The 13984-nt window shown below is 25.8% G+C and overlaps 1 long non-coding RNA gene and 1 pseudogene across 2 annotated transcripts; both read right to left on the bottom strand.

The window, feature by feature from the left end:
- Positions 1-498: 498 nt before the first annotated feature.
- LOC145833934 (uncharacterized) lies at positions 499-7278 on the bottom strand. The gene is made up of 6 exons (XR_014369768.1): positions 7177-7278; positions 6711-6789; positions 5336-5395; positions 4144-4211; positions 758-893; positions 499-575 (listed from the first exon to the last, which is right to left on the bottom strand). It is a non-coding gene; the product is annotated as an uncharacterized LOC145833934 (long non-coding RNA).
- On the bottom strand, positions 7275-8995 carry LOC145833933 (peroxiredoxin-2 pseudogene; annotated as a pseudogene). Its single transcript, XR_014369767.1, has 2 exons — positions 8924-8995; positions 7275-8242 (listed from the first exon to the last, which is right to left on the bottom strand). The product of XR_014369767.1 is annotated as a peroxiredoxin-2 pseudogene (transcript).
- Between the last annotated feature and the right edge of the window lie 4989 nt (positions 8996-13984).

Raw genomic sequence — 13984 nt, 5'->3', positions numbered from 1 at the left:
ATATCGGTTTTTTTATAATTACAAAACAACAGGTTTTTTTCTTTATCTTTTAACTCAAATGGCCACCCTGGTCTTAAATCTTCAGTTAACAATTTTAAAAACATAATTTGTATCTTATAAGAATAACAGTATTTCAGTTGCATTACAAATTAATTTCAATTTATTGCAAAATTATTACTCAGTAGAATTAAAATAATTAATTATTCTATTTATTAAAAATTAGTAAGCATTAATTAAATATAAAATGTGTTTATTTATTAAAAGTTTAGATATGAACTAATTCCATAGTGAAGAGTTTTAAACACTCAAGGTTAAATTACTTAAACATCCGTAGAAATGAATAAAATTTAATGATGGAGCTTAGTTATACTTTTTAAACACGGAGCAAAAATATCATAATAACGATGATATAAATAAAGAAAACAACTCGTATATAAATATTTATATTTTAACAAACATAAATAAAACAACACAATATCTTATATTTCTAGGATAATGGCAAAATAGAATTTCTCAGCAATTCATTACAAACGTCTTCAAGTCGATTCAGTGGGCAGATGAAAGTTTTTGAAGACCTGAAAACAAATTAATTAATTAATTTTTTTAGAAGTGTTTTAACAGTTGACATAATAAGAAAACAAAGTTTAGCGAAAAACTGAAGACATATAGTATTCATACTAATATCAAAGCTTAAGATATTATATATCATTGTAATGTGATGTAAACTATTAAATACTATCAAAAATAATCTAAATACTTTTTCTTTTTCAATTAGATAACATATTATTATCTGTCGATCGGTTCATTTTATACGCTTCAGATGCGATCTGAAGACAGGGTTGTGGGCGGATGATTTCTTCGTTTCTATGGCAACAACAACCCGCGTTACTATGCTAAAATATTATTAAAATTATAAAACGAGGACAACTCAAAAATTACTTTTAAAGCTAATTTGAAAATAATCTTTAAAATGTAAACAGTACATATACATAATTTGTATAAACTTTAATACAGTAACCTCTCGCTTATTTACGCACATTGTGTCCACAGAAAAAGTGCGTAAAGAAACGAGAGGTACCAAATGTACTCACTATAATTATTATTTTTTAATATTGCTTCTAGTTAAAAGCAGACTGGGCACTTTCCCACTTTTAACTATTTGTTTACATAATTTATAAATATGAAAACAACAGATAAAACTATACATATATTAATAAAAAGGGATTTGAATTTCTACAAAATAGTAATAAAACGAGCAGAAATAATTTTAGTATTTTAATAATAAGTAGAAAATATCTTTATCTTTATTTATATGTGACATTTATATTCTATTCTACTTAGCAAATTAAATTTATAATTAAGCATTTCTTTGCAATTATAAAATGGTGTTTATTAATATATAGGGCAAGACTGCTGTATTATTTCTTTGTGTTTTAAACTCTCATTATTTCATTATACTTTCATTATTAAACACAGTCATGTTTATTTCAGAATTTTGATTTAATATCGTATTGTTAACAAAATTTCTGATATACTGAGGTATAACTAAATGTTTATCAATTATTCAAGGAACATAAATTTACAAAGTCTAAAGATATAGAGAGGTGTGTTAGCATTCAAAAACATGTTTTAATTCAAAAATATACATTAAACCTAATTTGTACAATATTTTAAAAAATTAAAATTTTTATTTTTTGAATTTTATAGAATTCTAAAATGCGTAACTAAACGAGAGTGCGTAACGTCACGAGTGCGTAAAGATCCGAGAGGTTATTGTACATATAACTTAAAAAAGTGACTAACATAATTATCATGTTACATTGGCTTAGTTTTTACTTTAAGATGAGCCAAAAGTATGTTTATCGTATATAAATTAATTCTATAAAAGCTTTTTCAATAAAGCTATACTTACTTAACTTTAGATTTTTTGTGCTTATTTAAAAATAATCTTTAAAAGTAAACTAAAATATACATATAATTCGTTAACTTCATTACACGAAACTTAAAACAGTGATTAAAATAACCATACTGTTTCATTGACTTAGTTTTGCTTCGAGAAAAACCAGAAATATGTTATTGTATATAAGTTTAATCAAAAATGAGTACACTAAAACTCCATCAACAGCTATTAAGCTTTTTTAATTTAGCTATACATAATTTATTCAATAAAATATTTCAGACCTATATAGTAAAAATTTGTATTTTGTGTAACTTAACATTATTTTAATTTGTTAGCCTTTTATTAAACATACATTTCTTTAAACTAAAACAGTAGTTAGTATTATAAGGTTTCAATACAATAGGAACGTTTATAATAGAAAAGTTAAAACATAGACTTTGTCTTATCACAGAAATCTTTTTAACCAAATAAAAGTTAATCTGCAAAAAAAAGCGTGGGCTTTTATATAAAATTTCAAGTTACTTAATGTAAGGCATTTATTTTAAAACTTGTTAACTTAAATAATGAAAAATAATGATTTTAAAAACGACTTAAACTTTGACTATATACCAAGTTACCAGAACGAATTACATTTTATGCATTCAACATTTTTCCTCAACTAATTTTAGGAATATACTTAAATTTCGCAATAAAAAAAAAACGCTGGTTTTATCAGCTGCTATTTTATTTGTGTCAAGTATGCAATAAGAATTATAAACACCTAACAAAACATTTCACATGATTATTTTCACATAATTACAACATTGTTCCTGTGGTTTGTTACGTCACAGATCATCACAAAATTTTAGCTGGAGGCCCTCGGTCACATGTTAGTTTAATTTAATAACGCAATCTGAAATATCTAAATTAAATTTATATACAGTCACATGTTTGAACTTTAGACCGCAAAGATTACGAAAGTGAATTACATTACAAAAACAATTATACAATTATTTATTCCCGGTAAAACAACATTTTTTAATTACAACAAACATTGTAAATTTGAGCAAATTATGTAACAATGTAACAATTAAAAATAAATGTTTCACGTAAATTCACGAACAAGTTCAAGTAAATCTTCACACCCGCATTTAAATATAAAATTGGAGCTAAGTTGGCAAACTTTATAATATTTTGCTGAGTAATTTTTTTTTAAATTGAATCTTCAACAAACAAAATAAATTGAAAAGTACATAAAAACACTTTTTTTTGCAATTTTCATTGCATGTTACAGAAAGATAGTACTTTTTTTTAAATGCTTTCAACGCAAAGCACTTCCATGCAAAACGAATAGAAAATATTTAATAAAATAATTACAACTACATTTCGACCATCTACAATTGTTTCACTGCTTATTCGCTTGTCATAACATTTGATGGTGCTGTTTGGACAAGCTGAAGTAGCATTGAAACAATTTCGAACATTTTAATTAATTTTATTCAAGTGGTTTACTTCTGCAACCATTTTATCAAAATGTTTTGTTACCATTTATAAAAACTGTTTAAACAAATATGTGCTAAGTACAGGCAATAGCGTTTTATTAAAAAACTTTTTATGTAGTCCGTATGTTTAAAAGCGCTTTATTATTATATTGTTTATTGTGCAATGTTGGACTCAGGCATCAAAATCTGAGCCACTTAACAGTACATACAAGTAGAAAAATAAACCTATATTAAACAAATTCAGATAAAAAAATAACTATAAGGAAACATTAAATTTAATTTATAAAGAACTTAGAAAACATTTGTTAACTAATAATTTAAGTTCGTTTATTTGATAGAAATCTTTACAAATCACTGTAAATTCGCAGAACATAAAGCTACTTTGTATGTGTCATACACAAATTCAATTTAAGCTGTAAAATAAGACAGATGCAAAACTTCAACATCAATTTGATAGGAATTGATTGGTTCTTGAAGTAATCAGCAAATCATTTGAAAAAATTTAAAAAAAATATAAAAATTAACAAAACTTGTTTTACTTGTTAGATACATATTTAATAAATATGGTAAGTTTTTTACATCTTAAATTCGATAATAAGGTTGTTGACACTCAAAAAAATACAATTAAAACTATATATTTTGGATCGGTGAGAAATTGTTTAACTTGAGTTGGTGAAAAATATTGTTCATACTTTTTGAATTAAGTAGAGGCACAAAAATTTATGCAAGTTTTATTTTTAGAAGAAAACACCAAAAACAAACCATGTAGAGAAGTAGCTAAATTGAACCCTTTCATTTGAACTCAGAAACTATTCATTTTCAAACTTCTTCTGTATAAAATTTTTTGATTTAATTCACACAAATTTAAATAAAATCAAAATTTAACAACTAATGATACAAAATCTTAGGCCTCTAGGTAATAACATTATATCTTCAATTTATTTAAAAAAAAATTATTTGTTAAGATTGCTGCTAAGCTACTTATTAATTTTTAAAGCTTGTCAATTTAGTTGTTGACAAAAATACTATTACTTAAAGTACTCTTTATATAAAATAATTATTTTTATAACAAAACTCCTTTTCTATAAGTGGTTCTTACATGCTTGTTACAATTTTTATTCATTGACTTCAATATTAGCTACATGATACTTTTTACAACATAAGTAATTTCAAATATTCGAAACAAGCTACTTTATTAAAACCTTATTTACTGACAAAATGTTTAAATAAAAAATATTTTAACTTTCAAAATTAAACTTAATAATTGTAATAATTGTTACATAATTTGAAAAAACCAAATTATATTCACATTAGCTTTTTCAATTTTAAAAATTAACTTCAATTTATTTCAAACTTTTAAATTTCTGAGAAAACGGACCTTAAAAAACTGCAGTCTATAAGGTTTTATACAAAACTTTCTACAAAACTGGCTATATATAAAACTTTAAACTAAAAATAGAAAATTCTATAAAAACTTACCTATATAATATTTATCAGGGTTGCCAAAGGATTTTTTAAATTTATTACAGGTTTTCTGAATTTTTTCTAGCTTTTTGAAAGGTCTTCTTTTGTTGTTCATTTTTAGTATAAAACTTTTATATAAATAGTATTACATTGAAAAGCTACTAGTAATGCTATTTTTAAAGTGGTACATAATAAACAAATTCTGAATGCTACCAAAAAAAGGAATATGATAGACTATTTATATCTAATAAAAGTTCAATTCTTTTTTATATAAAAACCAAGGATTTTCAAGGTAAATTTTGCCTAAATTATTAAACTCCAAGTTATCCAGAGCTCCAGGTTTTTTGGCAACCCTGATTATGCTTTGACTAATACTCAATGTTAGCTTTTTTAACTGACTTTGCCCGATGACCAAAAAAGAGAAAGGTATTTAAAATAAAGATACAAATTTAACATATAGTAAAAAATACTAACATATATTACTACTAACCATAATAAACTAAAATGTTTCTCAAATATACAACCTCATATTAGGAGTCCACAGGCATTGCTGTTAAATTAATTAATGTTTATGAATATTTTTAACTTTAAAACAGAAACAATGTTTTTTTAATGGTTAAATATGTTTAAATAGTTATAGACTTTTATAAATCGGTACACTGGTATTAGCAAAATTTCTTAAATATTGATAGTCAAAGCGACCTATAAATCAATGAATAGAACTAAGGCCACTGGGGTAAAGATGTTTTTTTTTTACAACTTCGTTTCTTTTTTTGCAGATAGATGTTACCAATCACTTTTGTGAAATAATGGAATAAATTAATGAGTTAAATAGGTATTTTCTGGAAAGAGCAAATTTAAACAGCAAAAATTCTCTTATTATGTTTATACTTTCTACAACCTAACTATATCTCTTTTTTTCATTCTGTAAAAGTAATCTATATTTCTTATTTAAAAATTTTTAATAAGAGACTGGGTAAATTACTGTAAAAATACTATTTTGGCATTAATACAATATATCATTACAAAAAAAAAGTTTTATCATTGAATGGACAATCAAGTCTTTGTAAATATATGTCAAAACTATATCCACACTTTAAAAAAATTGGTATTATAATAAAACTTCTTATGGCCATTTAATAAAGTTATAAGCGTTTTAAGTTATAAACGTTAAGTTCTAACTCTATACTATGACATAGTAAAAATACTGTAGCCCACATGCTTTAAACTTCAGCCGTTAAGAATTAAACTAGAAAGCACTTATACGAATATAAAACATAAGTTTTGTGGTCTTACTTTTAATAAAACTTCTTTAATATAATCTAACAAAAGTAATGGAAAAATTAAATTTTAATGAGCATATCATTCTGCTTATTTCATACAATGAGCTTCTGTTGGCATTAATTCATGTATTATTCATGTCTGTTAATAAAGCTTAAGGTTTCAAACATAGGAGACTGAAATTTACATAAAAATGTTATTTAAACATTGCCTCTTTCAATAAAAAACTTTGACTTTGTTCAGTATCACTGTGTTTGAAAGTTTAATAAAATTTTAAGTTTAACTAAACTTGTTTTTTTTTTAAACTTCAAGAAAAATAAACTGGTTTTAAAAAAGCACCAACTTAAATGATAACATTGGATGATATAACATGTTATATCTGTAAAATATAGTTCAATATAAGTTTATAGATAGTTTATTGTTTTCAAAAAAAAAGTTCCACTTTTAAATTACTTTTACTAATTAATTTAGTTAAATAAGAAAAATTACTAGTTAAATGTAAGAACATTTTTATTTTTCCATAACAAATTGTTTTTAAGTATCAGCAATAATTATGTCATATGAACAAATGAATTAAAACTCACTGAGAACAAAATCACATCCTGTTTGGGAGGTTGAATTGTTGGTCCATAAAAACAACAGCAAAAAGTTGAGTGCTGGAAACTGTAAATAGTTTAGTCTTTAGAGTAATACTAAGTTTGTAAAAGAATGATACAACTTATTTTTGAGATAGAGAGAGTTTTTGAATTAAGTTAAATTGATTTTTAGTTAGCTGGTATAGCAGCAAATTAAAATATTATAAAATGTTTGATATAAAAAATTGTATATCTCAATGCTAAAGCTAAATGTTTTAGAGTCTCTCTAAAAATATCACTTCAAAAAAAAAAACATCTTTTCAAAATGTGTATGTATAATACTAAAACTAATTTTTACTTATCACAATCTCAAAATAATTTCAAGGCAAATAACATTACAATTTAACTTTATCTAATATTAATTATTTTAATTTCACTTTTTAAGTTATTTAAAAATAGTACAATGAAAACTTACACTCAGAAGGAACCTTGTCAGTTAGAAAAATCCAAGAACTTAGATAGTTTTAGCACATATATTAACTTTAATTGCTAACAACTTTCTATAAAAAATCATTTCTAAAAACGAAAAATATTTATTTCAACTGATTATCTATACGTGTAATTGAAAACAAAATCACAAAGCTGTGTAATTGAAAACAAAATCACAAAGTTGTGTAATTGAAAACAAAATCACAATGTTGTATAATCAACAAAGTGAAGAACCAAACTAATCAAATTGTCAGCAAACTAATAAAAGATATTTTTTTAAAAACTATATATTTTGACATAACAGAATAAAGATAGTGTAATTTTTATTCATAATTGATTTTAAGTACTTAAACTTTCTTTACACAAAAAAACACATTACAGTCAAAACAGTCCCATCAGGTGAGTATGGACCTAAAGATCCACAATTAATTCGCCTTGCTAAAGTAGGTCTGGCTTCCCTTGGGGTCCGGCTTCATGGTATCATCGCCAGGGTTCCATCCGGCAGGGCAAACCTCCCCGTGCTCATCAGTGAACTGGAATGCTTTGACCAGCCTCAACGTCTCATCAACGCTCCTCCCCACCGGCAAGTCGTTGATGGTGATCTGCCTCAGCACCCCTTTGTTGTCAATAATAAACAGTCCTCTGAAGGAGATACCTTCATCTTCTTTCAGCACCCCATACTTCCTCGAGATCTCCATGGTCTTGTCGGCAATGATGGGGATCTGCATGTTGCCCAGACCTCCCTTCTTCCTCGGCACGTTGGTCCAGGCCAAATGGCTGAAGTGGGAGTCCGTGGAGCATGCCAGCACCTTGCAGCCCATCTCCTCAAACTCGTGCGCCCTGTCGTTGAAGGCGATGATCTCTGTGGGGCAGACAAAGGTGAAGTCCAGGGGGTAGAAGAAAAGGACAACATATGAGTCCTTGTAGTCCGAGAGGGAGACGTCAGCAAACTGCCCGTTGACCAGCGCTTTAGCGGTGAAGCCTGGCGCCTGCTGCTGAATTCTTGCTTCACCAGAAGTAGCCATTTTTTAAGTTAGGATTAGATTTGATATCTAGACAAAATTTTGAAGATTATTTTAATCTATAAACCTTGTTAATTTTTTGATATGTTTAACCTTGAAAACTTAGTTAGATATTACACGAATAATTCTATTATCAGATTTTTCTTACATCACTTTTTAATTTTTTACAAAACTATATTTTTTAGTAAGAATAATACTTATGTTATGAGATTTTTTTTATATTCTGCACTCGTTATGGAAACATCATGTTGTACTCAAGCTGTAGACAAAGATTTTAAATATTTATATTAATTTATTTACTTTAGTTAAGTTTAAGTAATTGGTCTCAGGTAATGTTTATAAATGTTATCATTTCAATAAAAGTTTAAATCTATTTTGTTAACATTTCTTATTAACATCAACATAATAAGTAATGTTTGTAAAATTACCACTTATTTTTATCAATACAATAAATAAGAACTACTTAAAAAGATTTATAATATTAAGATATCAAGTATGATTACAAATAACTTTAAAAATTTTAGAAGAGTATATTTACAATGACCAAAGTTGAAATTGCCTTATTCTTCACTTAATGCTTTAAAAATAACATTTTATATGAAACGCTACATAAGTAGTACAAACAATTTTGAGATAAAAAGGGCAATTATTATTGTTTCATTTAATACTTTTAACATAATTTTAAAAAATTAAATTTTAATTCACAGTAACCTTTTGCTTATTTGCGCACATTGTGTCCACAGAAAAAGTGCATAAAGATATCGGAGAGGTACCAAATATACTCACTATAATGGCTGTTTTTTTAATATTGTTTCTATTAAAAAGCAGACTGGGCACTTTCCAACTTTTAAGTATTTGTTTACTTCATTTAGAAATATGAAAACAACAGATAAAACTATACATATATTTAAAAAAGAGATTTGAATTTCTTTAAAATAATAAAAATACGAGTAGAAATAATTTTACTATTTTAATAATAAGTAGAAATTATCTTTATCTTTATTTATATGTGACATTTATATTCTATTCTACTTGCAAATTCAATTTATAATTAAGCATTTCTTTACAATTATAAAATGGTGTTTATTAATATATAGGGAAGACTGCTGTATTATTTATTTGTGTTTTAAACTCTCATTGTTTCATTATACTTTCATTATTAAACACAGTAATGTTTATTTCAGAATTTTGATTAATCTCTTATTGTTAAGGGCATAGGGGGGGGTAAACACCCTTTTTTGGTTTTTGATCTTATTTTATATAGTTTTTACTAAGCTACAAGATGCTTTTTACAGATTTGAAAAATTCAAAATAATTTTTGAGATATAGCCGGTCAAAGTCGGAGGCAACAATAGGATCCTTATGGGAGGCGCAAACTAAAACAGCAAATAACTAGAAATCACTAAAAATCTATCTTCTCCTACGTTTTTTGAGATAACTACTTCAAATTTTCAGGAAATGTTCCTTGCAGTATTTAGAAAATTCTGTCGGAACAAAATTTAAAAAAATTAAAAAATAAAAATTCTATAATAAAAAAACAAAAAAAAAACTGTTTTTTTTGTTTATTTTTTATATAACTTTTTTATTTTTTAATTTTTTTAAATTTTGTTCCGACAGAATTTTCTAAATATATCAAGAAACACATCCTAAAAGTTTGAGGTAGTTATCTCAAAAAACGTAGAAGATAGATTTTTAGTGAAATAGTCTATTTTTGCCGTTTTAGTTTGCGCCTCCCATAAGGATCCTATTGTTGCCTCCGACTTTGACCGGCTATATCTCAAAAATTATTTTAAATTTTTTAAATCTGTAAAAAGCATCTTGTAGCTTAGTAAAAACTATATAAAATAAGATCAAAAGCCAAAAAAGGGTGTTTACCCCCCCCCCTATGCCCTTAACAAAATTTCTGATATACTGAGGTATAACTAAATGTTTATCAATTAGTCAACAAACATAAATTTACAAAGTCTAAAGATATAGAGAAGTGTGTTAGCATTCAAAAACATACTTTAATTCAAATATATACATTAAACCTAATTTGTGCAATATTAAAAAAAAAAATATTTTTATTTTCTGAATTTTATGGAATTCTGAAATGCGTAACTAAACAAGAGTGCATAAAGATCCGAGAGGATACTGTACAATGTCTTTATAGATTAATTAATAATAAAGGAATTCTTGACTAGTTAAAGTGTCTACAAACTTTCCAATTTGTTTTCTTATTGAAAATTATAAAATAGTTCAAAAGTTTAAAAAAATTATGGACAGCAAATTGTTGGAACTAACATTTTTTCCAAAAAATGTTGATATTTCTTTTAGTCATTTGGATACAGAACAACATGAAATAAAAAAAATTATTACTAAAGGCCAAGGGGGGGGGGTAAACCATGTTTTTTACTGATCTTATTTTATAGAGTTTTTTCTAAGCTTCAAGATGCTTTTTATCCTTTTAAAAAATTCAAATAATTTTTTGAGGTTTAACCAGTCAAAGTCAGGCCGCATAATAGGTTCCCTATGGGAAGGGAAAACTAAAACAGCAAAAAAAAGACTTTTTCATTTAAAATATATCTCCTACATTTTTCAAGCAATCTTCTTCAAACTTTTACAGTCTAATCTTTATACAATAAAAAAAAACGTTATGTTGGAATTAAAAAAGTTTTTTGAAAATATCTTTTTTTGAAAAAAAAAACACTTCTTTCTTCAATTTTGGTGATAAAATTTTTGTTTTTTTAGATTACTAAAATTCTTAAGTAACGTTTTTTTGTATTATTTAGGATTGCCACTTATTTTTTCAATTTTTTTTCCAGATTTTCCAATTTTCTTCCAGATTTTTAAAAGTACACATTTTTGGGTCTATTTTTAGTTTAAAGTTAATTTCTATTTAAAATGCTGTGTTAAATAGTAAAAAAATATTGAAAAAATACTGTTAAGTTACTTTAAATGTGTTTCTAAATAAATTTTTTTTAATGATGTCAAAAAATCTTAATTATATGATAGATTTTTTGTCTCAAATCAAAATTTTACAACTGAAAATGTTTAAAATGTTAAAAATTCCAGGTATTTTCAGGTTTTTTTGATCAAAATTCCAGGTTTTTTCAGGTTTTTTTCAAAATTTCTTAAGTTCCAGGTTTTTCCAGGTTTCCAGGTAAAGTGGCAACCCTGTTTTATTATAAGGAACGTTTTCTGAAAATTTGAAGAAGATTGCTTGAAAAATGAAGGAGGAGATAGATTTTCAGTGAATTTTAAAATTTCCGAGAAAAATGACCCTGAAAAATTTGCCGCCCATACGTTTGTATAAGAAAATTTTTACAAAAAATTAAATATCTCAAAAGTTAAATGATATTTTTTTATTCTATAAAAACTGGCGTGAAGTTTGTACTTTAAGCTTTCATATAAATGCAAAAGTTGATTTTTGTAAAAAAAAAAAAATGTTGGACCCCCCTATGGCCTTAATTTATTTATTACTTCTTTGCATTTAAAAAAAAATTTGAGCTATGCTACTGTTTACATAGACTTTTTATATAGATAATGTAGAAAAAGCTTACTTAAAGTCAAATAAAAATAGCCAAGGTTAAGTTTTAAACAAAAATATTTATGACTAAAATCTTAATTAAGATTTAAAGTCGATGATAGTTGAAATTCTTATGAACAATAGGATAATTTATTTTCATACACTATTAAGTACTGCTTTTAAATTTTGCATGTTGGCTGTTGCAATTAAAAAAATTGTTCAGACTAATAAAAAGTTATAATAACCAAATGTCTTAATGTTTATTTTTTCAAGTTTTTTAATGATTAATCACCCAAGGCTTACTAAACTAACACTTATATTTAGAAAATAAAACTCTAACACATATGTTCAATAACACTTTTTTGAATATTTAGATAGCCAACAATTCTAAAATAACATGAGTCATGGCTAAGTAACACATGCATTTAAATAAAATTAAATAAAGTTTAGAAACAGCATTTTAGTAAATAAAAATTTTAGGGTTATATATATAGGCTTTCTGAAAGCTTCTAAAATGTTCAGGGCCATATGGGGTAAAGGACTTTCATTACAAATTGACCTACTTTAAAGATCTTTAAAATAGCTACCAGTAACTTTTTAAATCTAAGTAGTTTTTAAAATATATGTAAATGTTTTGTATAAGTAGGTACTATGTCAAAGAGCTCAGTAGGTTCCCTATGATATGACCAATTTAGAAATGTAAAAATTTGACAATTTCATCAAAGATCTATTTCCTTCAACAGTTCTAAGCCCAAATTTTCTAAAACTAATTTTAATATAGTAATAAATAGTTCTATTTTAGGATAATTTTTAATTTTGAGTTAATATTTTACTTAACAAAATAAAGATTATTTCAAAATTTTGGTTATTAAATGACTATTTAAAGTTGTTAAGGACTTTTGTAATTGTAATATAAGCAAAACACTCTGAAAACTTGAGGTTTTTGCTTAAGCAATTAAACAGGTTTTAGATAATTTATTTTTGAAAAATTATATAAAAACTGGATAGACTTCTTATCAGAGTATGGTTTTGAATAATTTCAGAGTAGGTACGCCATAAATAATAAACAGATTGACTCAAGTCTAAGTAAATGTGAAATAGAGGTTAGAAAATTGTGTATAAAAACTTTACAACTAAATGTGCAGTAACCTTAAAAAACGGTCAGGTATTTAGCCATAATACCTATGGATCAACATCATGTTTAAACAATGTAAAATAAAAATATTTAATAATAAATATACAAATTTTCATAGTTGAAAGTGCGGTAATTTTGATAAATAAAAAGATTTGGCTTGACTGGAACATTACTCCCATATGAAGTACATGAATATATGGAATTTAAGTGTATGTAATACTTTTTGGCTTGGTCAATCTGATTCTCTTTTTATCACTAACTTGTAAAAATTCACTATTTGATCATAATTGTAACCCTAAAATAGATAATAAATTGACAATTAAGCTTCAATATTTTTGGCCTTACAGCAATAGGGTCCTAACAGCAGCTTTTAAAACTCTCTGAGTTGAACGCTGCAAGATTGAAACCCATGGCTAACACATATACAAAAATAAATAATACACGTTAAACAAAAATGTCACATGAAAATAGAAATAATCAAAATCCTTCAACTTATTTGGTTAGCAGTTACATTTCAAAAAATTATATATATTCCCTTTACTTAGTAAAAGTGAAATTAGACTGGTTATTCAAATTGCTTCATTTATGTACATTAAGTAACATAAACACACCTAAGGTTAAGGAGAAATGTTGTTTTGCCTGGGCATATACCTAATCAATTATCCACTTTGAAATTTTGTGAAACTTTATGGAACTAAACATTTTGTTTAGAAAAAACCCTGTCTTACAAGAAAAGTAATTTCAGTTAATAACTCAACGCCCGTTAACATGGTTAAAGAACCAATAGTATAAAAAGACCTCGTCGGAAATAAATATAAAATTAATAGCCATTTTACAATAATCTTATAGTAAGTTCATATAGCATGGTTACAGTACAGTTTTTCTTAAACAAAAATAACACAAATAAACAAAACTCGTTTTTTTATTTTATTCAAATCATTACGAAAACTCAGAAGAAAAAAAGAAGAATGTTTTAAAAAGGCGAAAGAATGCTGGAACCTCTTAAAGTCCAAAGAGTTGAACTGAGAATTAACAACGGCGCGGCATATAGAAATCACAAAGCGCAGTAGACTATTTTGAGCTGTAAGAGTCTTGAATCGTGAGACTCCTGTTTTAAGGATTTCCCTAT

Source organism: Thalia democratica, chromosome 4 (genome assembly GCF_965202585.1).
Source record: "Thalia democratica chromosome 4, ktThaDemo2.hap1.1, whole genome shotgun sequence".
NCBI lineage: Eukaryota > Metazoa > Chordata > Thaliacea > Salpida > Salpidae > Thalia > Thalia democratica.
The sequence above is the reverse complement of the archived record's forward strand: the minus strand, read 5'-3'. Positions and strand labels throughout refer to the sequence as shown.